The sequence below is a fragment of the Terrapene carolina genome, unplaced genomic scaffold (genome assembly GCF_002925995.2).
Source record: "Terrapene carolina triunguis isolate 2854851 unplaced genomic scaffold, T_m_triunguis-2.0 Scaffold231, whole genome shotgun sequence".
Taxonomy (NCBI): Eukaryota; Metazoa; Chordata; order Testudines; family Emydidae; genus Terrapene; species Terrapene triunguis.
In genome coordinates this window covers 18,180,011-18,197,319 of record NW_020664582.1, presented here as the reverse complement: position 1 = coordinate 18,197,319, position 17,309 = coordinate 18,180,011, and the positions used below count along the sequence as shown (strand labels likewise).

General features: G+C 45.4%; 1 protein-coding gene across 1 annotated transcript in view; it reads right to left on the bottom strand.

Moving 5' to 3' along the window:
- SSH2 (slingshot protein phosphatase 2) overlaps positions 1-17,170 on the bottom strand; it is a 59,478-nt gene extending 42,308 nt beyond the window's left edge. The window contains exon 1 of the mRNA XM_024218498.3: positions 17,117-17,170. The gene's annotated coding sequence lies outside the window, so the exon portion shown is untranslated. The remainder of the gene's footprint in view (positions 1-17,116) is intronic.
- Positions 17,171-17,309: the final 139 nt, after the last annotated feature.

Genomic DNA, 17,309 nt, shown 5'->3' with positions numbered 1-17,309 from the left:
AACCACCATGTTGTCCCCCCGCCCCCGGGTCTCAGTTCCTGTACGGGAAGGGATTCATAGATTCTAGGACTGGAAGGGACCTCGAGAGGTCATCGAGTCCAGTCCCCAGCCCTCATGGCAGGACCAAATACTGTCTAGACCATCCCGGATAGACATTTATCTAACCTACTCTTAAATATCTCCAGAGATGGAGATTCCACAACCTCCCTAGGCAATTTATTCCAGTGTTTAAACCACCCTGACAGTTAGGAACTTTTTCCTAGTGTCCAACCTAGACCTCCCTTGCTACAGTTTAAGCCCATTAAACTGAGCCGGTGCCCGCACTGCTTTCACCACAGAGCATTCCCTCCACCTCTCGCTCAACACCAAGCCCATGCAAAGGTGCCTTTCCGTCACCCCCGTCAGCACAAAGAGGAAACCAGAAGTTCGTGGCGTACAGCGGATTAGTCCTGTTCCCAAGGGTATGGCAGTCCCGACAGCTGGCAGGCAATTACACCTGCAGGCAGCAGTGGGACAAAGGGCAATAGGAGGGTGCACTGATGGCCATCTGCACCCTGGACTACTGCTGTGGCATGTTCTGCAGGCAACCAGAGCGAGTGCATCAGACTAGAGACAGTGCTCGGCCCATTCTCCGCTACACTCCAGACACTCTTACGGCCCCCATCCTAACAGCAGCGAACACCACGCCAGCAAGGAGTGTCTCCGACAACACAGCTTGGGGGGGGGGGGACTATTACCCTCACTGACAGATGGAGAACTGCAGCACAGAGAGAATAAGTGACGTGACGTGACCAAGGGCACCCAGGATCTGTGTGCAGGGAGCTGAACCCATTTCCCACAAGCCCCAGGACAAGGCTGTCCTTCCCCAGGCTCCTGCAATGCCTGAAGGAAGGAAGGAAATAAGAAACAGACATGGATGTTGTGGAAACAATTCTGCAAGTTTAGGAGATTCCAAACATTGGGCCTCTCCTCAGATGTTTGCCAGGACAAAGCAATTTGCTACCCGTTTCCCCGTTATTGTGGTTTGTTTTTCAGCAACCTTTCCTTCCTGCCCCCCTGTGCTGTGCCCATCTTTTGAAGCCTCAGGTTTTGGTCACCACCAGAGGAAAGCGACTGCATTAGGGAGTCATTTCGTAGAGCTATTCTTGCGCTCCAGTTGAAGTTTTGCTCGTGGCTACTTGTCGCAGGCACTAGGGGATTTCACGCAAACTGCCAGGCTCCTAGGGCTGTATAAAGCTAAGATAACACTACGAAGCCCACAGACAACAAGTGCGTATTAAAACTCAGTCACCAAAGGCTGGCATGACAGCAGGTGGAACCACACGAGACTAGAAAATACGTCCAGGCAGCCCAGCAGGGTTGGTTGACAGTATGAGCTTGTATGCCTAGACCTCTCTGACCCCAGGCACAGAAAACAAACCGAGTGCCGAGTAGCAGACAGGCTGTGGCTTTCGAAAGGGCACCGTGACGCGTCTGTGGAAACAGCAATGCTAAGGCCGAGGGGAGAACAGGGAAGTAGTAGTCTGACTAAAGTCAAGCACTTGCCATTCTGCACTTCTGCAACTTGAGAAACAGCATGGGGGAAAAACAAACCAAGCGTGGGAACCGAGCGCCGACTCACAGATGTTTGACGCAAACTGCATTTTTAGCAACATCTGCACTTGTACAAAGCTTGAAAACAAAGGAGTTGTCAACAGGCATTTCCTCTGCTGGGAGGTGGGGCTCTCTCCAGGGAGTTAGCGATGATGAATCAGGCAGACACCACACACTCCAGCGGTATATACATGGTGGAACAGCATCTCCTGCCCCCCATTCCACCTCAATCAAATCTTTTTCTACCTCGACATCTTGGCTAACATGGAGGGCATCTGCAGAAGCTGCCCTAAGGTGAAACTAGAAGTGGCTGCGCGTGAGTCACAAGGCGCTCAGATACCCTGGTGATGAGATGCCGTAAAAACCTGAATGGACTGGAAGGGCTTGGCTGGTTTGCATTAAATTCTCCCTGCAAAGAACGTTTACAGCAGGAGCAGACTGGACAACCCTCGAAAGGAGAACTCTCATCTCATGCGAACGTAACAACCCTGCCCAGACAGGGAAGTGACTGGCCCAAGATCACATGGCAAGCCAACGGCAGAGCTGGTGACAGAAGCCAAGAGCCCTCATTCCCAGCCTGGGCTTGCATGACTAGCTCATTCTTAGCCATCTCCTGGGTCTACAGCTGACAAATCCAACACATCAAGTATCCCAGAGTTCGTTTGGCATCTGTCCTTCGCTTCCCTCTTGCGAGAGCGATTGGCTCTGCTGCTTTTTAAAACAGTTATTTTGAAAAGCAGCAGAGCCAATGCTCCCTCCGACAATCGCTCTCACAAGAGGGAAGCGAAGGGCAGATGCCAAATGAAACCGAGGTCATTAAGCCCTCGGAGGAAATGTTACCAGCCTTCTGGTACCAGCCATGCCAATGAACCACCAGCCACAGGGCCCTACAATGGGAGCTGGATATTTACCCCTCATGCTTCAGTGCCTCGCGGAGTGGCACACAAGCCCAGTGGTGATAGCTTGAGCTCTTGGGGAACCCAGGAGTCTCCCCTTGTATCCTGGCTCTGGCTGGGCCTCATGGCAGATCCCTCTCTCTCTGTGTTTAACAGGAAAGCCAGGTTATTCCCGAACTCCCTCTGTGCTGACAGAGACCCGCTCCAGACAAGCTGCTCTCCCCCTTCCACAGGACTCAGTCCCCCGTAATGTACAGGCCAGAGAAGTTTTGGGGGAGAGGGATCAAGTGTCTCTGGAGGGGCCCCAGTTCACCACAATGCTGCTGCCGCAGAGAACAGGAGACGCTACACCGGAGGCTAAGCAAAGGGCTCTCATCTCAGCAGCACAACCTGAGCTGCTGCCAACAAGGGTGTGGCAACACTGTTCAGTGTTCTCCAGGCAATGCTTCAGCCCACGCAGCCGCAACAGGTCTCAGCGCTGTCCTGCGGACAGCCGCAGCACCTGGCCCATTCCTCCTCCTCTTCTTGGTGCCCTGAAGTCAGCTGGGCTGCCAGCATGCAGCGCCCCATCAGGTTCATTCCCTTGCAGGCCCACAGGGAATGGATTCATTAAAGGAACAATGAAGATGGCTTCCTTTAAAACCAGACTCCAGAGAAAGGAGTCAAACTCACAGTCAAATTTCAGCGGCTAGTGCAGATGATGTCAAAGCCTGCACGCTTCCCCTTGACCTCGCCTGCACTCTCCAAAGCTGCTATGAACGAAAGAGCCCAGCAATACACTTCCCGCCCCTCCTTGCTCAAGGAAGCAACGTAGCAAGTCCCTTCATGTGGGCACAGGTTCCTGCTTTGACTCGACAAGGCAGAGAAAAGGTCCGTAAGTCCAAACTCAAATTAAATACAGCTTGCCCACCCCAAATATCTAGAGACACAATGCCCTGACCCTCAAGCTGGGGTACAAATAAGAGCTCACTCCTGAACTGGTGTCCAGCAGCTGAGCTGCAATCACACCGAGAAACTTATGGATTTTACATGCGATTCTCCCTCACATCCTCTCCGCAAACTGTCTGTTGCGTTTCCTGTCAGGCAACGACCTCAAGGTCAAAGAGGAGCAGCTGAGAAAGCGAACAAACTTCCTGATTCTCTCTCACACATTTCCCATGCAGCTCATGGCTTGGCAAGAAGCACTCTAGGAAAAGCCAGTGTTAATACCTCGAACCAGAATTGTGACGGTTGTTTTAGGTGAAATTAGCACCTTGATTATCCTCCTGTCACAGGGAACTAGATATAAATTCAGATAACAGAATCGCCAATGTACTTAATACATTGGTCAAAAGTCACCACATTTGCTTCAGTTTATCCATCTGGAAAAATGGAACCAGTTGTCTATCAAAAGGTTGTAAAGTGCCTTGAAAGGCTCGAGAGCTGCACAAAAGCATTGCTCTGAGAGCACTCCCAAATCAAACGATTCTTCCGAAAAAGGGGTGGTTAAAGCAACAACAGCTGACACTGAGAAATTCTGGTATTAAGTATTTACAGCAGATGTATACAATACCAGGCATTTTTTTAAAGTAGTGATACTGGAAATGAGGAAGCAAAAGGGGCTTGGTTTATATGATCCCATCCCCAAAGACTCTTGGGTCTCCAAGTCAAGACATTCCCAGACTAAATCCCTACATGATATATTCTTCTAGCTCTATATATTGTTTAAAGATCTGTAGACTTCCAATATACATAATCAGCCTTGCTAAGCAGAAAAGTTATACCCAAGGGAGTCTTAAGAGTTATTACCATATGCTCCGTACTTATTTAAATACTTGGCTCTGTCCAAGACTAGCTGGCTTTTATTCTATGAGCAAAGCGATAAGATGTGCCTTCAGCGAGAGTTTTAATGCACTTTTTAACCAACTTGGAAAAACTCAAAACAGCAGAATTTATTCTTCATGTCAAGAATCAAAAAAGGCTAAACAAACTGCCAGTTTGGTATTCTAAAAATTAATCCCCATTTTACAATGTACCTTCCCCCCTTTCAGGATTAATACAGACAGTCCTGGAGGGCATTCTTTGAATTCTATCTTCATTTCCTTAGTCACTAAAGGTTGAAAGCTTCCCCATGCAAAGTTTGTTAAAGTTTAACCATCCCGGAGCAGTTTGGTACCACGCTTCTGACCAAAACCCATTACTATCGCCTCTGCTCCAAATACATTTAATTCTTAAAAAAACAGGTTACTACTAATCCAGGCACAAACTTCTCTCTACACCTGTAGCTGTGTGAGAACCCAGGCTCCCCCACACCTAACCATGTTTGGTCTGGCTAGCAGAGCCCCGTAACTTCAAACAAAAGAGACACTGTCGCTTTAAATATTACTGTAACAGAAGTCAAGTGAGAGACACAGAGGTCAACATACTGTCCCTCTCCATATTAGTCAAGTCCAGGGCCATCTATATTTAGCCAAAGCATGCCCAACGCTACAAAGACGGAAAAAGAACTGGGACCACTGACTCTCCTGAATTAGAGTACTGGCTGCATCCCCTGTGAAATGGGTAATCAGCAAAGCAAGCCCAATCTCGTACTGATTCACACCCTCCCTAAAATCTACACTAGTCCATAATCCCTACCGCACACAAATCTGGCCTTGCAGCAGCTGATACCGTTCAATGGGTGTGACTCAGGTACAGGCAGGTTGAGGATAACCAAGACAATGACGGCTGCTTGTGTCAGAGGTGAAACGTTCAGTCTGTTGGGAAAGCAAACAAACAAGTTCAGTACCTGCGCACCACTGCTGCATTGGTAGTGGCTTTGGTTACAGCTGCCAGACTGAGTGCTAACAAAGATGCGAGCTGGAGATGCTAGGCAGCAGCAAGGAAAACCAATACGGATGTGGGTCCAAGGAAGAAAGTACAGTAAAGTTAGATGCTGGTTTTGGGTGATTTGGATTTAAAAGAGAATCTTGTAAAAGCTGCATTTAGGGCCAGTGCAGACCAGACCTGCAGCAGAGATAGCCTTGTCTGAACTGTTACTGCCCTTTCACCTTAACTAGGTGTAGCAACAATGGGAGCTCAAGCATGGGGAACGCCCAGGTAGCCACCAGCCCTGTGAACACTGTCATGTCGACCTCCTTCAGCAGGTACAGACAGCATGGGGCTTGTGTTCGTGGCCCCTGGCAGCCCATCTGTACGAGTCCTCCCACCATTGCTAACACTGGTGCAACTGACCCGATGGCAGCAATGGTGGGAAAGTTTACGGGACAGGGAAGCTACTGCAGACCTTGAGGAAGTGCTATGCCAGAGGCCAGAATGAATTGCCTGAGCTGCTGGGAACGAGGGATGGATTGGAGGAACAACATTTTGCAATGCAGCAGCTGGGAAGACAGGCTGCCTCAGATTACCACCTACAAAGAACCTTCCTGGTAAAAACAGAAGTCATGGAGTACTGTAAACAGGACACAAAAGTCTGTCCATCTCCAAAGTGATCAAAGGTGCAATTAAGGCTTTCCCTTGCAGTGAAGAGCAGCAGACAGTTACATTTCTGTGATGCTGGGGGGAAGAGAGTGAGTGAGTGTGTGTAGAAGAGGCTCATGTATTCTGATTCGTGAAGTAGCAGGAATTTCATTGTTCAGTGGTTTACCTGTTGCAACATTTATTTTCCCACACTCCCACTGCATTTTCTGTTCTCCACATCCAGCTGGTGCTCAACTGGCCCTAGTGCTGAGGCAATCTCTCCCACATAAACAAGTCAGTTGGGAACTTAATAGCCCATTTGATAACCAATATTAATTTACAGTAGATTAAAAAAAGGTGTTAAATAGATTTTCAGGGAGAACGGTCATTTGCCAGACTTCTCTCAGCCGCTCTTGATTCAAAACTGGGAGTCACCAAGACCTTTGAATGGTCTGGTGATGTAACCTGTAACCAAGGTACTCCAGCTTTGCAAATCGGAGAGTGACTTCACTTCGTGCAACAGCAGATTCAAGCAAAAATGTTTCTCTTTTAATGTGATTAAAAACAATTCCCTGAAATTATCATTAATTAGCAAAGACAAAACAAAGAAAAAATTTCCTTTATTAATTAAACAAACATTTTATATGTGAAATCCCTACACCGAAACTCTGTCACTTCACTTTGGTGCCTTAAATTGAAAGAGAGCATTTCCTTCGTATTCTCTAGATCAACACAGCTGACCTTTCTGTGTCAAGCAGCAATACTTTGCACTGGGACGAACTCTGAAATCTTAAGAGCATTATGCTCCCCCCAAAGGTGCATGTGTCTATATTCACCCTACCAGACTACATTACAACTCACGCAGTGTATTTCTCAGGCTCGTTAAAAATATGCCAGGTTTATTGTGGATTTAGGAAAATCTTTGTTCAGTAATTTGTCACTATCAAATAGTGATAGTTTAATATTTGTCTCAAAGTATAACAACCCCATTTATAATATACCATTATGCAAAATGCATTGGATCAGGATCAAAAAGTAAAAACTAGCCAGGACATAAAAAACGACATTTCAGTGTTCACTGGACTGCCCAAGTGTAGAAACAGCAGTAGAGAAAAGGGACTGATCAGCTGTATTTGATAGCATGTTGTTGTTATTAGGTAGGCAGGTCTCTTCTGTTCCCAAAGACCTCACCCCAAAGACTTGTCTGCCCTAAGGAAGTTTGTAAGCATTTTCTCTGCATAGTCCTATGGTGCCAGATGCAGCAGAGAGGTGGGAAGGAATTTTTCAGCTACTGCTGTGTCTAACGGCACTCTGCATACAAGCAGCGGCCACCACTGGCAGCAGCGCCACCATATCATCATTAGGGTAGCTAGGCACGCCAACATTTTCCCAGTGTAGACACACCCTCTGTGATAACCATTAGGATCCAGAAATCAGTGGTAAACCTCCCAGTCAGAGGCGGAGATGAACAAGAGATTTGTTTTAAAATGCAAATTCAGCATTGCTTCCCATGCCCCTCCAAGTCTGTATGGCAAGTTTTTCTTGGCAGTGATATTGCCAATTTTCTCTTGACTCGGGATCAACTTACCAAGAGTACTTCATTCTTGAAATAATTTCCATTGATCACTCACCACGCACCCTTTAAACCAAAGCTGACAGACCATGGAGTGAAAAGCAAAGCTGCTGTATTTCAAGTCTCTTTAAAGAAGGGCTCTTGCTGGGATTAAGTGCGACTGAACCATCGGTAAGTACTCACTGATATGGTCTTTCAACCAGTTGAGCACCTACCATTCCATCTAGACCACATTTCCTTAGTCCCCATGACACGCCAGTTAAGACAGTGGTGCGTAAACTTTTCCAGTCACGCCCCCCCTTACCATTAACGGAATCTGTCTGTGCCCCCGCTCCATTACTGCACAGCCAAGGCTTCTTCAGCAGCAGCACTTGGGCTGGGGTTGGAGCTGGTTAGGGTTAGAGAGGGAATGAGGGCTGGTCTGGGGGTGGAGTGGAGCGGGGTTGGGGGCAGATCTGGCCTGGAGGCGGAACAGGACTGGGGTTGAATGGGGATGGGGGAGAAGCTGGTCTGGGGGATGAAGCTCCCTCTGGATTAAAAAAAAAAAGAACAAAACAGGTTCCTGGAGGATAGGTGCCTCAGTGGCTATCAGCAAAGATGGTCAGAGATACCACTCCATGCTCTCTCTGGTTGTCCCTAAGCCTGACTGCCAGAAGCTGGATGACAAGGGATGGATCACTCGATAATTGCCCTGTTCTCTTCATTCCACTGAAGCACCTGGAACTGACCACTGTCGGAAGACAGGACACTGGCGATGGATCATTGGTCTGACCCAAAATGGCCACTCTTATGTAAGTTTTATGTTACACGAGTGCTCGGAACTCTGAAGTTTACAGATTTCCAGATGTTTTTACCCCCATGAAGCTCAGATGGTAACTTCTGACAGCTCTTATGGCTTAGGTGCTCTGTCTTTTTGAGAAATACAAGGACCCCTGAGTGAAGAACATTTGACAATTGGCTACCAGACATTAGAAGTGGAAGGATCAATACACTACCGGATGCAGCTGTGTGCTACAGACCTGAAGAGAGCCTCTCTCCCCGCCTAGCAGGAACAGAGCGTGCCCTTAGGAGCAGCTCTCCTAAGGGCTCCAAATCAATTGAATCCCTGCTTAGAGCCATGCAACACATGTTTTATAATCTGACATAAGGAGGAAATTAAAGAAATTACTATTGCGATCATGCAGTGGTTGTGCCCACGCTACCAAGAGCTCGGCAATTCAAAGTGAAAACTTGCCCTCATCCAGTGCTAACTTTGGTGCACCTTTCCTTCCAAAGACCCCGCCGTCTGACGCAAATTGCCTGGCTTCTTTAACAATCTTGACATTTAAAAAGAGATTTTAGCAACACACACCAACACATCTAGACACGCACATGATGTACATACTAATGGACAATTCACAGCACAAACTCACTCTGCACTCGCATTACCCCCCTAATTAGTAAAGTACACGAGCGTGCATATTCTCCGTTTGCTTTCTTGTGCTTTCCCATTGCAGAGAAGTGGTGGGAGGGTTAAAGGTGATACTGACAAATGATTTGCTTCCATCACATCTAATTGGCTTTCAATCCTGAAACACACAGAGGAACCCAGCTGTTCTGATTCATCTTTGTTTTCAGATTTTCCCACCTGCTCTTTCACAGCAAGAAGGGCAGCAACCCATGCCAGCTAAACAGCCATTTGGGTGCACTCATCCCACCACAATCATATTTAATTAGCTCAACTACTTTTAAAGAGGGTTTTGTTTCCCCTTCCATCATAAAGCCTGGGACCGGCGAAGGGATTAGTTTAATTCTGACCACTCCTGAAAACTGGGCCAACAATAGTTACTCCTGCTTGTTACTTGCCCATTGAATTTCACAGAGTGCAACTGTTTTGGTTTTTTAATGATAGGCCAAAGGTGAATCTCTCTTTTGCAAAGTCAGAATGATCTACCCCAGTCCCATCTGACCCAAAATTAGTCTCATCGGTTCCCCTGAGACTCCAGCGGTGTTTTACAGTCCGACTACTCACATCAATGCATTGGTGAGCTACTACATAGTCAAGGTGAACATGGACAGTGCAAGATACAATCTAAGGAGAGATGATGTCTTTTTGAATGTCTGTTTGAAGCACGCATGTAGTTTGCTCTCCTTGAAAGCAATATTTACAGTTGCTGTGCAAAAAACAGAAGGCTTATACAAAGCTGATCACTGAAAAGAGCGTTCTACTTAGAAATAATTTTGTATATACACTGCACACACCTCATATTTCTCTTCCCATTTCTTTTCCTACAAAGAGCTTTGGTAGTAAAGATGGGCACTTGCTCCTCAGAGAGCTTATTTTCTATTGCCAATTCCCCATCAGAGATCAGCCATCTGGTGTGACCACTGACTCCACAGCAACCAACTATGATGTAATAAGATGGCAGCGACATCATATGATGAACAGCAGGCTCAGATGGACTCAAGCAAAGACGCTCTATTCAACTTGCAATATTAAAAAAGCAAGAGACATACAGGAGAGTTTGTGTGTGATAGCATAGAAGGGTTTCTAAATAGAATATTTTACAAAAAGTCTGCAACAGGATGACCTGATGTGGAGCTTTCAAGACACCTGAACACTTAAGTACAGACAATAGCTTGAGGTGTGACCGAAGGTCTGCGAAGCTTTGTAAATATAAGGTTTTGGAGGTGTCACAGCAATCTAGCAATCCCCAGCTCCCAGAACGCTCTGAGGCTGCGCTGGATCAAAAGATGACACTGAACTTAATTTGACTTTTCTTCCCACAAGCCATGTCACAAACTTTAAAACAGAGGGATAGGCAGATATGCTGTATTTGCACTTAAAAACAAATGTCTGCCTCAAGTTTTAGCCAAGTGTAAACAAAACCCAGAAAAGAGAAGGGTTACTGGGGCAATCAGAGATCAAAAGCACATGATGCTGGGACAACACAGATCTTATCAAACCATCGTTACAAAAAACACATGCAAATGCAGTTTTCAACACTGACTACTCAAAAGGACACAAACATTTGCTTAGAGAAAGAATAAATGATTTGTGGGTTTAGCCTACTAGGCAACTAGAGGGGTTTCAAGAGAAAACCCAAATCTTAACTTGTTAATAACCATTATAAATAAATGAATGCGCCGCATGTGTTCAGATACTCTGGTGATGAGGATCAGCTAAGTACCTGCCTAGACTGAAAGATGCACTGAAGTAGGAGAATGCGGTTGTTAGACGCTTCGAGAACGAAACCAATTCATTACTTTCTTATGTCAAGATGGCTAGTTGACACACGTGCCCTACTTCAGAGAATGCTACTGAATTTCCTAGAAATGTGCTTTCACCACTGTGCCAGCTTAGTCAGTCCTCCACATTTCACATGGAGATATAGACACACACACACGATCTGCTCAGTGCTGCTACGTTGGTTTCTTGAATTCAAAAACTTCCAAATGAACAGCATGCAGATCCTGTGCTGGGGTCTTAGAGACTGGGCCCCTTTACTGCTCCCCGTTCGAATGAACCTCTCAGGTGCAATACAAATTCAGAGATTTTAAGGCCAGATGGGATCATTAGATCATCCAGTCTGACCTAAGGCAGGACAGAATTTCACCCAATTACCTGTTTATTCAGCTCAGTAACATGTGTTTGACTAAAGTAAAACAACAAACAAAATAGGACGTAGTTCCCAACAATCACTCCCTGACCAAGTCAACTGTTTTATGTACTTGGTTACGCCTTTCCTATGCTCTTTATTCCTAATATAAAACCTCCACTTTGAAACAGAGGAGTTGCTATACCAGAGCGGATCAGTGGTTCAACCAGTTCCATCTCCTAGCTCATCCCAGCGCTGCCAGCACCAGATACTCCAAAGGTAAAAGCACAATGAATAAACTGCCCAGAGAGTACGTTTTGGTGAGCGACTGGCTTATGACATGAAAGTTTCTCTCGCTCATAAAATGTTTTTTTTAATCCTATATGATGTAACTGAGTGTTTTTATTAGATTCCAAGATCAACTATTCCCAGTTAGCTGTAATTGTTGAAAGAAAGCTACAGTACCTGTGTGTATATATATATATATATATATACACACACACACACACACACACACACACAGAGTGCAAAGCTGCCTTTAAACAAACAAATTACGCCATGTTATGACAATAACAAGGCAACAAAAGCAAGGAAGTTCAAAGTTAAGGGTGCAGGGTTGACTTAATTCATCTGTGTGGAAAGAGGGTTCTCTGAATAGCAGGCTGACTTTACATAAGAATCTGGTTGAAGAGGGAATGTCAGACAACTCTGAATTTCTGACTTTGCTCAATGCGTAGCTCACCTGGTAAGGTGGGAAAACGGCCTGCTGAACTAGTTTTAAACCAGTTCAGGTGAATATGGTTCACATGCAGTTGGTCAGGCCAGCGTGGAGGGACAATAACTCTTTCATAACTACCACAGGCTAGGACACAGGATTCAGAACTAACTGACCCTGATCAGATTGGCCAGATAATCAGCATTTCAACAAAATTAGTCTGAAGTTGTTTAAATCCCTTCCAGGAAATACTGTTTTAGCCTGAGGTTCTATAATAAAGGTCCAAAGAGGTGTCGTGCCGGGATAGAACCAGGCAGCCTAAATATGAGCGGGCCCCAAACGGCCATTCTCTACTGATAGGCTCTTGTCTCTAGAGAAGCGGGGCTGGAACGATAACTTCTACGAGAAAACCACGTTTTCCTTGGGGGTGAACATTTACACAGCAGCCCCAACAGACCCCAGCATCTCAGAAGCAACTGGCATGGTTCACGGCCCTTCCAAATGTGAATCCGGCTGGGCAGCTAAATATTTAAAGCTAACTACTTATTGCTTGAAAATTAGTTACCCTGGGATCACTGATTTCTCGCTCAAGTCTTGATCCTATTTCAGGCACCCCTTCTGCCTCCCACCATAAGAACGGCCACACTGGGTCAGATCAATGGTTCATCTAGCCCAGTAGCCAGTCTTTGACAATGGCCCACAAAAGATCAGTGAAATTTAAATACACTCCACCCTCAGGAAAATAGACAGGAAGTCCAAGCAGGAAGGCTAGACATGGATAACAGCATCCTCCGCCTGGGTTAATGATCAACAGAGTTCTCTGCAGTGTGCTAAAACACACCTATGCAAACACACTGAGGTAATCAGGGGGAGAAACACTGGGGAGTGACAGGCCTTTCCCATGATCTATTTGACACATCAGGATGAGGGGAAAAGGGAAGAAATGTCACTCAGCTCTGCTGGTATAATCAGAAACAGGCTGATCTTCTAAGATGCTGGGTAGAGAACAGCATAGAACTGATGCTCAGTTCACAACTTCTTGCCACGAAGGATGGAGCAGAGTATTTATTATATTGTTGCCCCAGCATCCAAGGATATCTCGCTTGCATGCCAGGAAAGTAATATGGATATTCAATGCTGATCAAAAGTGTCTACTGAGCTTTTTAAGTGGGAAAAGATCCAACCAGTCTATTTGGGGGTTTCAAACGTCCAAAACTACAAATGACCCTTAGTTTGCAACATGAATTCAAATCTACTGCAGCTGAAAACAGCAATCTGGGCTACTCCCTGGAACTCCCTTTCCCTTGAATCTGCCGCTCCCTCTAAATCCCAAGTGTCAGCAATTCTCACTAGAAGGGTAAAATATTTACAAAGGTAGAAAAGCAATTAAACTAAAGCTCTTCACTAGAACGCCACATTTGCCGAGATACAGTATCCTGGAGGCTCTTCTGTAAGTGTGGCATCCACGTATCTCATGGCTGTACACTGGCCTCCACACAAGGAATCACACTGAAGATCAAACTTTACACTACAAAGTTAGATTTCAAGATAAAGGGCACGATCAGGCTCCTCTGAAGGCAACGGGAAAAAAGAAGGAAAAAAAAAAAAGAATGAACACAGGATGAGGCCTAAAGTGAGGAGTGGATAGGAAGAAATGAGTCAATAAAATGAGTATTAATTACATTGTGTACAGAATTAAATGCCCTATTAACAGCTTGTAACATCCCTTGTATGTCACACAAACGCCGAAGGAAGCTGGTTATTTTTAAGTGGTTGCACTATCCTGCGTTTTCCAATTCGGCAAAGACATTTCATGACAAGTTTTAACCCTTTGCTGAAAGGAATTCTACTGAGAGTTTTCAGTTGCTTTCTTCCTTTAAAGCAGAGGTTCTCAACCCGCAGCCCAATCAGCACATAGCTGTGGCCCATGTGACATCCTCAGGGCCACACAGGTATTATACATAGTGGGTTGGATGCGGCCCACATATCACAGAGAGCTGCATACGCGGCCCACAGTGGTAAACAGGTTGAGAACCACCGCTGTAAAGGATTCCAAGACTCACGTAAAACATATTTGGAGAAACTGGTAGTTCGACATTCCTCCTTTTAGTCTGAAACAGTCTCTTCAACGCAGAGTTTAGCTCTCATAACTGGGAACAGGCCAGCATTAAATTAAAGAATCATTAAAGATCTCTCTGTTTACAGAATAGCAAATACAACAGATGTATAAATATTTCCGTTTTGATAAAATGCTTTTATTAGCACTCTAGCTAGTACTCATGTCCCCCCTTACCATAGTATCTGGGTAAGGTTTAATCTTTGTCACAGACCTTCTGAGGTGGGAGACTGCTCTTAAGCCCATTTTGCAGATGGAGAACTGAGACACAAAGACGAAGCGACAGATTTTCAAAGGTACTCAGTTGTCCAAAGCTAAAGCTAGGCTCCTAATGGGATTTTCAAAAGCATCCAAGTGCCAAGGGGAGTTATAGATGCATCTATAGGCACCTAAATACCTTTGACAATCTGGCCCCAAGTGACTTGCCAAAGGTCACACAGGAAGTCTGTGGTGGAGCAGGGAACGCCCTAACCACTGGACCAGACTTCCTCTCTAAAATACAGAAAGCAGAGAGAGAGATGTGGCAGTAAAATTAAGGACAGTTTGCTACCTTCTCAGGGCTGAGTAACACTGGCATTAGCAATCCGCGTGCTGTCTTTACCATTCCACACAGAGAACAATGTTTTGGTGCAGCAAAACCTTGACGTCTGATTTTGCAGGTAACTGTACAAGGATCTGTGATCTCTAACTGAATTCCTGATTTGCAAAGCAAAACCTTCTAATTTAAGAACAATCCGCTGAAAAACTCCCCGCTATCCAATCACAAAAAGCACACCATTGTCCCCAGTTTAGAACCCTGTTCCAGATAAATGTGTGAATCCAACACTGGGCCCTAGATGGAGGGCCACAAACTCTTTAATACCCGTTAATCTCAGTTTACAGAAGGCTGAGGACAGTGCAAGTTATCCTCTGATAACTGAGTTATCACCAACTCCAGGAAAGGAAAGAGTTTGGTCCTTCCAAGTAAATTGCAATTGCAGCTGCTCCTGGACCCAGCACCCTTGGGCGATCAGACCCTCAGAGACAGGAAAAGAGGAGTTCTCCTTCCCCATGGCACCATTTTTGCTCGTCTCTCTCCATAAAGTCTCAGATTGTGGGTTAAATATTTGAGTAACGTATATAAATCAAACATATCTATAACCACTGAAATTGTTACCTAGCTACCTAACATAAGCAAGACATTATAAAGTAAATGTTTTGGCAAATACTAGCAATTATCCTGATACAGAAAAACAAAAACAACAACAACAAAAAGCCCAACACATTTGCTGCCTCAGATCCTCCAAAGCAGACTCATTTTGATTTCTATTTACACAGAGACCTTGGGTACTCTGTTAGATCCCCACATTCAGAGGCACAAATGGGAAAGCTGTGATGTTTACAGGCAAAGTTATCAATTAAACAGAACAACTAATTACAAACATGTCAGGTCAAGGATGTAAGGCTTAGAGGGACCTCGTTAAACAAATGAAACTAACAAATACATAGCACCAATTGTTTAGTCTTAAAACACAAGGAAGAAGCAACAGTGGCCAGTGACCAATTTCTAGGACAAATCTAAGAGAATACGCATCAAGCTATATCTCAAATGCAAAGTGTCCAGGTTTCTGGTGGAAGCTCTTCACAATAGGAATGCTGCAGCCGCTGGCTTCATGCCAGCATTTTATCTAACTATTCTCCAGCTTGTCTTGGTCTCTTTAGAAGATAAAACAGAAGCTGATTTGTTGGAAGAACCACCAGGCATGATGATACCACTCCCAGTGTCTACCGCGAGACTTGATCCTCCCCTACTACCAACTCCCCCAAAGCCATGATTATTTAGAAATGAATATGCTTATTTGTAGGTAGGTGCATTTAAATCAGTATGTACTGCTGGAGGGACTGGTTATTCAAGAAGCTTAGCAATGGGACGTGGAGCCTTTCAGTCTGAAGCTGGCCAAGATTGGTAGTGACTTGTAATCCCTATCCACCCACGACTCTTTAACCATAGCACCGTTTACTGCTGCAATGGACAAGTCTTGCTGCTTAGGGCAGTATGCAAGCTAGACTCCAGCTTATGCATTTGAAAAAGAGTGGAGGGGATCTGCAGAGAGGAGGACAGCAGGTGCAAGGGTTGACAGTTTGTGATCCCCCGCATCAACTACTACTTAACACACAACTTGCTAGCCATCAAAAAAGCAGAGTTTTGGAGAGTGCCACTCCATTTTTTTGTAGCATCAGTTGTCCATTATCCTGAACAGAAAGGAGATAGGACACTGACTACAGATGGAAGAAGATTTGGAACAGAAACAGGAGAGGGACAACAAAACATTTACCGAAACTCCAGGGTGTCAGTCTTGCCACGCATTCCCTTAACCTCATGTATGTTGATGGACTCCTAGCATTAACCCAATAAGAGTCTGTCCTATCAGCATGCAACTAAGAGTTTATCCCAAAGTTTCAAGTTTCCAGGGTGTCCTTGAAGAAAACAGAATAGCAGCTAAAGCCTGGCAATAAGTAAGCAATCCCTCCTCCCGCTCCTCAACCCACACTTTATAAGAGAACACACTCGTCTCAGAGCCCGGGGAGGCGTAGGGGAGAAGAAAGTTTATAGAAAGCTGAAATCGGAGGTTGGTAAATTGTCGCAGTCTAGTAAAGCATGGTACAAAGAGAAATTAAAAGGCTAATTTGCTGACAAGATCCTCTGTGGCTATTTTCATAGCATTCCCCGATATCTGATACCCAAGCCCGAAGTACTGCGGGAGTTTCAGTCTCGGACTTTACGAGGACAACTCCTTTCTAAAGCCTCTGCTGATACAGGCAAAGATTTTCACCAGTGACTAGTGATTGTGGGTGTCCATGTTATAAAGAATCTGATTTTCAGAAAAAGCTGAACACCCACCCGCAAAAATCCAGGCACTTGAGGGAATCTCAAGTTGGGCACCAAAACCGGAGCTATTCAAAGTCACTTGTGAAAAGTTTGGCCATGGTGTAGACTCCCCGTTGCCCTGGATTACTGGCCCGACATTAAAGGGGAAGTCTGAATTAATAACCAGAAAAGATACTTCAAAGAAAAAAGCCATTAAGACAAAAACTGTATGAGTATTTCCTTGCAAACTGCCGAAGTCCCTATCCAAGAGGCAAAGTGAAGAATTCTTCCCCCCCCCACCCCGGCAGCTGTCCTGCTGTTCCAAAAACAAATAACATTCTGCATTTCTGACCACGCACCTTCCCACCACCACATGATTAAACCCATCTTTGCGCTCCTGGGCAAGTGTTTCATCAGCTCAGTTCCTGGAAGGGCAGATACTGTGAGGACACAGAGTCTCCTCCAGCCGGGAAGTGACACAGGCGGAGCCTGATGAAGAAATTCAGCTAACGAGGAGTAGATGTTCCCTTCCCCCTGCAAGAATCTCCCTCC